General features: G+C 30.4%; 1 pseudogene across 1 annotated transcript; it reads left to right on the top strand.

Annotated features, from left to right (window-relative positions):
• The first annotated feature begins 3,432 nt into the window (after positions 1-3,432).
• On the top strand, positions 3,433-7,481 carry LOC149398444 (gibberellin 2-beta-dioxygenase 8 pseudogene; annotated as a pseudogene). The gene is made up of 3 exons (XR_016296985.1): positions 3,433-3,857; positions 6,656-6,989; positions 7,131-7,481. The product of XR_016296985.1 is annotated as a gibberellin 2-beta-dioxygenase 8 pseudogene (transcript).
• The last annotated feature ends 238 nt before the right edge of the window (positions 7,482-7,719 follow it).

The following is a 7,719-nucleotide window of genomic DNA, read 5'->3' on the forward strand; positions in this document are numbered from 1 at the left end:
TTTGGATATTTTACATGGATAGTAGACTGTATGAGGTTTCTAAAATGACCAAGAACATGTAAATCCATTGAGTATTGAATGAGTTATGAATTTCCAAACGTTGTGTTTCGCAGCAGTAAAACGGGATTTCCAGAATTGTAACAGTGAATTACGGGCTGTTTTTGAGATAGCTATTCTTGTCGTATATATGCTTGTAATATCTCGTTAGAAAGCTACATGAGTCTACTTTCATTTGCCGCTAGAATCAATCGATTTCAAGTTTTGTAGCTCGAGTTATGATGGCTTAAGCGCTAGTGGGTCAGGCTGTCGGGAATTCTTTCGTTTGATTTTCCTCACCGTGCGCTCAACCCTTCCTCACTCTCCGCCGTGCGCTCGCTTCGTCCCAAGTCTCTACAGGTTAGTGTTTAGTTTAGAATTTGTGATTAGCTTGTGAAATAGTAATATGTTTAGTTTAGTTTAGTTTGTGAAATTGTAATTAGTTTAGTTTGGGATATACTAATATGTTTAGGTTAGTGTTTAGTTTAAATTTGTTTTTTTTAATTAGTTTTGATATATTGTAATTTATCAATTAGGAATTGTAATTAGTTAATGAAATTAAAATTAAGATTAATAATTGTAATAATGTGATTAGTTTATCAATTAGGAATTGTAATTAGTTAATTAGTTAATTGATTAGTAATTGTAATAATGTGATTAGTTTAAATTTGTTTTTGTTTTAATTAGTTTTGATATATTGTAATTTATCAATTAGGAATTGTAATTAGTTAATGAAATTAAAATTAAGATTAATAATTGTAATAATGTAATAATGTAATTAGTTTATCAATTAGGAATCTAGCTCAATTAAGATTAAAATTAGTTTAGGTTAAAATTAATATATAATCAGCATATTAATTTTTTTTTAAAAAGATAAAGAGCATCAGATGCGACTAGTCGCACCTGATAGTCAAGACTTTCAGGTGCGACTAGTCGCATCTGATGCTCAAGAGGATTATCAGGTGCGGACTTTCGGGTGCGACTTTGTCGCATCTAAAGTCGCACCTGAAAGTACTTTCAGGTGCGGACTTTCGGGTACGACTTTGTCGCATCTAAAGTCGCACCTGAAAGTACTTTCAGGTGCGACTTTTGCACTTTCAGGTGCGAAAAAAGTCGCACCTGATGCTATATTTTGTACTAGTGTTATTATTTTAAATATTTTTTTTAGATTTTTTATTTTTTATTAATAAATGTAATATTAAATGGGTAAAAAAATATTCACGATTACCCTATATTTTTTAGGGTTTTACACGGATCTATACCCTATTTAAAAGTAAATGGATATAAATAGAGTATGGTTTTAAAAAAAAAAAATCATAAGTAAGATATAATTTTGCAGGATATTACTCAAGACTCTAATTATTGTCATCCGAGACAGCCAAGAGATCCTTATTTGTTCCTAGTTATGACTTATTTTAATAGATACGAAAATCTTTCAACATTATTGTGATCAATTCTTTAAAAGCGTGTTCCTTTTTCAACCACATATTCTCAATTCTTTGTTTTTTTACAATGTTGTGAACCTTTCATTGCCATGTGACCTTATAAATACCGTTTAAAAAATTGACATTCAAATAAACTATAAGCAAGTATATAGATTATTTTCCTTCGCCAACATTAAATCAGGTACTTCTATTTAGTCTTTATCCCTCTTGTTTTTATTTATTAGTTGAGTATTATATGATAGGGATATAAATGTTTATATTTCAAAAAGATCTTATACATGATAAACCCTAAATAGTAATTTTGCTCTGTATACGTAAATAATATAGGGATATTCTAATTATTATCTTTAGTTGGAAATTAATATTTACAAACCAGTTAAGTTTACTTTTATAAAGTAATGATCTATTTTTATCTCAAACTCGGGTTAAATACTTGAACAAAAAAACTCAGGTAATGTGGGGATAATAGTCACTTGTTCATAGAAGTGCAAACGAGAAAAGTACGTACTACTTTATACACATGCGGTTTAGTACTATACATAAACAGTAATTTTTTTTTTTTGGAAGAAAATAAAAACTTTTAAATTATACGTACCCTTATGGATTTGAAAACTTAAACGTCTGTCTTATACTAACAAAATGGGTAAAAATCAGATATTTAATCATATATTATGTATACACATTTATACATGCATACATATAGTTACATTAATATACATATATATATATATATATATATATATATATAAGAAAAATTAGTCGAACTAAGCCACTTCAAACGTTGCAATTGTGATCTAGCTCACGTTTCGCACTAGTTTCAAATCTAGCCCAAAAAGATGACGTGTCAAAATTATAGGAAATTGTAGTTACCAATATAACCTTGACTTGATTTTGTGAAAAAACGCTAGCCCACGTTTTGAAAAAATATCGGTAGATTTTTTTTTTAATTTTTTGTCACGTTATTTCAGAAATTTTAATTGATTTCCGAAAATTTTAATTTGTAGCTTTTTTATTTAATTAATGCACATATTTAAATCTAGTTAGTTGACTTTCCTATTCTGCGGTCTAGTTTAATGGGAAGGAAAATAATATTGCTCGTGATATTTTTTAGGCTCCACAACATGAAATTTGAATTCCCAGTTTTTAGGTATTATATTTTATTATGTTTTAATGTTAAATTTTGAAATATATCGCTCATTTAATCACGATATCAATTTGTTATGTGCTCGTTAATTTTTGTTTATTTTGAACTAATCTGCAAATTAACATAAATAAACTACTCGTTAATTTTTGTTTATGTTGAACTAATCTGCAAATTAACATAAATAAACTACTCGTTAATTTTTGTTTATTTTGAACTAATCTACAAATTAACATATATAAATAAACCGCAACTAAGATAATTTATAGAAATAAACCAATTCAAATGAGATTCGAATAAAGAAGAGAGAGACTATTAAGTATGCATTTAATGACACATGTACTCATTAATTACTCAACAACTTTTAATATTATTTTGGAAACAATTTTTTTTCGTTTTAAAAATCAAAACCGAATATTTGTTCCTTCAATTGGTTACGTTGACTAATTCAATCCCCTTCCTTTTATATTTACAATCACGTAATTAACAATTCTGAAATAAAATTACTTAATTTAAATAGTCAAACATGGGTTACTGTTTTATAAACGTCTTTTAAATAATAGGGGAAAATCAGGTATTTTATGTTCGTTTATTATAGTAAATGGTTATATTACAAAATTAACTAAACGTTGACTAAAAAGCAAAAACCATGTTTCACAATGGCTATTTGCCCTTTATATAAATACACTCGCTTCAACTGTTTCAGATTTCAAAGAGACGACTTTTTTTTACTGTGAATAATAAGACAGGAACTTGTATATATATTTTTATGTACTTTCCTTTTTGGGTCATTCGCAGCAGAAATTATTAATGGACTCTCATGAACCGCCACTTCAAGAAGCCTACAAAACCCTTTTATTGAAAAGTTCAAATGGTGATTATCATGATGAATCTGTGATTGAGGATTATGACCTTCCTTCGATCAATCTCAGCCCTCTAAGCAGTGATGACGTGGCAGAGAGAGAGGCTTGCATGCATGATATCACTCAAGCAGCAAAGGATTGGGGTTTCTTTCAACTAGTCGACCATGGAATTTCTGACGAGGTTCTTATGAGCTTGGAAAATGAACAAAAGAAGCTCTTTTACGAGCCTTTCTATAACAAGATTGATGGCCTTAATACTGCTTATCGTTGGGGAAATTCTAAGGCCACTTGTGTTAACCAGCTATCATGGTCAGAGGCTTTTCATTTTTCTATTGCTGATATATCATCACTGAAGGAACGCCAAAATCTAAGGTATTTATCATTAATCATCAGCTTGAAACCGATAAAAATTTTGTGTGTTCTACGCGTTTTTAAATTAGTATTAACAACACAACTCAACTAAATTGTCAATTTTCACAGCATTTAAGGATATCTAGTAAGAAAAAATATACATATATAGCCAACCAATTTTATTCTAACTAATATTGTGGTTGCAATTGATATAGCTAATCTGGTCAACATTGCATATTATTCATTGGGATAATAAATCAATAAACATAGAGGAAAATTATACCCAAATGATCAGCTTAATAAGAAAATATTGAATCTATCTAATATCTTTCCAAAATACTTCAAAACAAAACTGATCACCTTTCATCCCCGGTTCCATAGATTATTTGAAAGCTTTTACGGCTTTATTATCATTAGACCCATGAACTTTATAAGGTCTTGTTAATTTCCATTCATTTTCAATGTGAGATTCCTAACACGCCCGTTCAAAATGGCGACTATTTGCGTTCGTTTATCTTGGGCCGAATCCCAATAATTGAATTGGATACCCGTTTGAATTTAATGAGCTCTAATATCATGTGAAAGTATCATGGGATTCTATCTCAAAACCAACTAGTAATGAGAATAGTAACTCATGATCTTTATAAACTTTTGTTAGTTTTCATTCACTTTCAATGTGGGATTTCTAACTATACTAATCCAATAAGTTTTTAATTCGTCATTAACTGCTACAGCTAATAAATTAACCATTATGTTATTAATATTTGTATATAGTGAATATTGCTAAATAATATGTCCATCGATCTGCGGTCATATTTCTTTTAATTTATTTATGGAAAATCAAACTTTTATCAGTTATCCAACATCTCCTTGAAATTATTTTCATATAACCCCTCCTTAAGATAAAATTAATCCTCCTAGCAAGCTCTTTAAGCTCTGTGTTTATACTAGGAACACGTATATATAACACTTGATAGCTATAGCTCATATCATATGCCTGGTGCATGGTAATATATAAAATAAAATAAAATAAAAAAAGTTTCTGATTATATACATATAACTAATTTTTTTCATATGCACGGTAACATATAAAAATAAATAAATAAAAAAGTTTCTGATTATTCTTCTTTGTTGAAAGATTTTGGATGTTTGCACTCTTGGTATTACGCCCTTTTTATAATCACCTGGATTATATACATACAAATATATATAGTTATTATTGGCGTGCATGGTTTATGTTGCAGCTGGGCCTAGAGGTAGGTAGTGATACTTTAGGGAAACCCTACCAGCCAGAGGACGCCAATGGTGTACCACGTGAACTTTTTTTGTTTTGCTCGAAAGTGCCACGTGAACTATATGATTTTTATTTTTGGGTCACTGGTCAGTCTTCAGTCGGACCCATCAAACGTCAATCACAACTTAGTGCCTTAGTTTCTTAGGCTGTTAGTGTACTTCTGTTTTAGGCAATAATTCGGTTCGATTTAACTGAGCTTTTTTAGGCGACAAAAGATAAATATAGTTAGATTGTGTCGTTCTACGGTTCTACCACTCATATATTTTAGCTGATTCAAGTAAGTAATACTTATTTGGTCATATGATCTTATAATTAGATCGATATCAAACCTTGACCTACGACGATGACAGCTTTTTCTCTCTCTCTCTCTCTCTCTCTCTCTCTCTCTCTCTCTCTCTCTCTCTCTCTCTCTCTCTCTCTTTGATGAGAAATGATAAGAAATTATCATTTCAAAAGAAAGGTCAAGGTTTGAAAACATTTAAATTGATATTCAATTAATTATATTTTGATATTTAATTATTTTACCGTTCCTTCCAAAGACCCAGATTTATTCTCATGATATGTAACCAGAATAGATCGTATCAACAATAGCTTGTATTATATAAGTGATTGTTTATAATAGACAATACGATTTAATATATATTATATATGGTCATGATAGTATAACACAATTAATAAGACGCGTTTAATTTTACTATATAAACAAAGTGATGTAAACAAAAAAAATAACAACTTACCCGCACTACTTTATACAATATAAACCAACCAAATATTAAAGGTATATTTTAATTTTTCAAAAAAAAAAAGGTATATTTTAATTATAAAAACGTTTTTCGAGACATGCCTATTTTTAACAAGCTATTAAATAACGTTTGATTGAACTTGTCATTTTGCTATAAGAACTTTTTTAAAACTACAAAAAAGTACCCTTGCTTTGTAATTTTTTTAACCTTACATTTTCAATTGTGTTAATTGATATACTTTATAAAGTTATGCAAATTTAAACTCTTTTTTTTATAATTTTAGTTACCGTATTCTTCTGAGAGAAATTAATTCGACTAAAGTAAAGCAGTTATAACCTTGAATCGACTATATTCTTCTGAAACAAAAAAAGAATAAGTGAAAGTATTATTCTGTGAAAATTGAAAAGTGGGGATATATATATAATATTTTGTCAAAAATTTAAAATGTTCGATTATTATCATTAGCGTATTTCGTAGTTTTCCCCCTTGATTTTTAATGGCTAGAAATTAACCGAACAATAACAGTACGTAACTTTGCTTGCTCTTTTTAGCATGCAAAAATCATGGTGGGTGTAGTTTTCACATATCATGCAGATTTTGTAATTTGTTATGGTATTTTACGCAATTATATACATATATATATATATATATATATATATATATATATATATATGTGTGTGTGTGCTACTAATGTTATTTAGTACTTGTTAGACGACCGATTAATTTCCAAGAAAATGCTGTATAATTAATTTGTTTGAACCTCTGGATATGTCTGTATAAAGGCTAGCTATAGAAGAATTTGCAAAGAGAGCAACTGAAACCGCTGAAACGTTGACCGGAATTCTTGTACAAAACCTGGGTTCAGTAAAACCTACCCGGTTTTTCCAAGAGAATTTTCCTCCGAGCTCGAGCTATCTCCGTCTAAATCGATACCCTCCGTGCACTTTCTCTTCCTCGGCCCGAGTCACGGGGCTAGTCCCTCACACCGACAGCGATTTAATCTCGGTCGTCCATCAAGATCTCATCGGAGGGCTCCAATTGCTCAAAGACGGGAAGTGGATCAGCGTTAAACCTAATCCACAAGCTCTCGTAATCAACATCGGCGACTTATTTCAGGTAAGACATATCAACTAAATAATAACAAATCAGTGAGCCCTAGCTAATCTGTCACTATTAGGGCATGGGAGATTTTGACGTCGTTAATTAATGAAGCTTACCCAGATATGTTTGATTCACTTTTGACCGTTGGATTTTTAGGCTGTAAGCAATGGAGTTTACAAGAGTGTGAAACACCGAGTGGTTGCCACTGAAGCTGAGAGATTTTCTCAAGCTTATTTCTATTGCCCCACCGATGAGGCTGTTTTGGAGAGCTTCACTGAATCACCGCCAATTTATAAAAACTTCAGCTTCAGAGAATACAAAGAACAAGTCCTGAAGGATGTAACAGACACCGGTGACAAAATTGGACTCCAAAGGTTTCTTCTATGAATTATATATATATGGTTTTTGTTTATCATATTGATGTATATCTTTGGGTTGATAATTCTCCTTCATTCTTATAGGAGTATATTTATTTTATATAAAGAATAAATTAAAGGGGTTTTTAAGTCCTGAAAACCCTATATTTCGAATAAGAAAAAAAAAAGTATAGAGTAATAACATTGTCAATGTCTATATGATGTGTAAGCTTTTTATGTGTAGTATATGGCAAGGAAATATTCCATGTAAGTCCAAGGGGGATGAACTGGGATCTGATACCCTAAAAAGAAAATGTTATAAAGGAAAGTATTTATGTTGACTCTGTAGTGCCAGTGCCACGTGATATGCTTATACAAGTGCAGGCAAA

The sequence above is a fragment of the Urtica dioica genome, chromosome 5 (assembly GCF_054948205.1).
Source record: "Urtica dioica subsp. dioica isolate 48M chromosome 5, U.dioica_male_clone48M_v1_H2, whole genome shotgun sequence".
Lineage (NCBI taxonomy): Eukaryota > Viridiplantae > Streptophyta > Magnoliopsida > Rosales > Urticaceae > Urtica > Urtica dioica.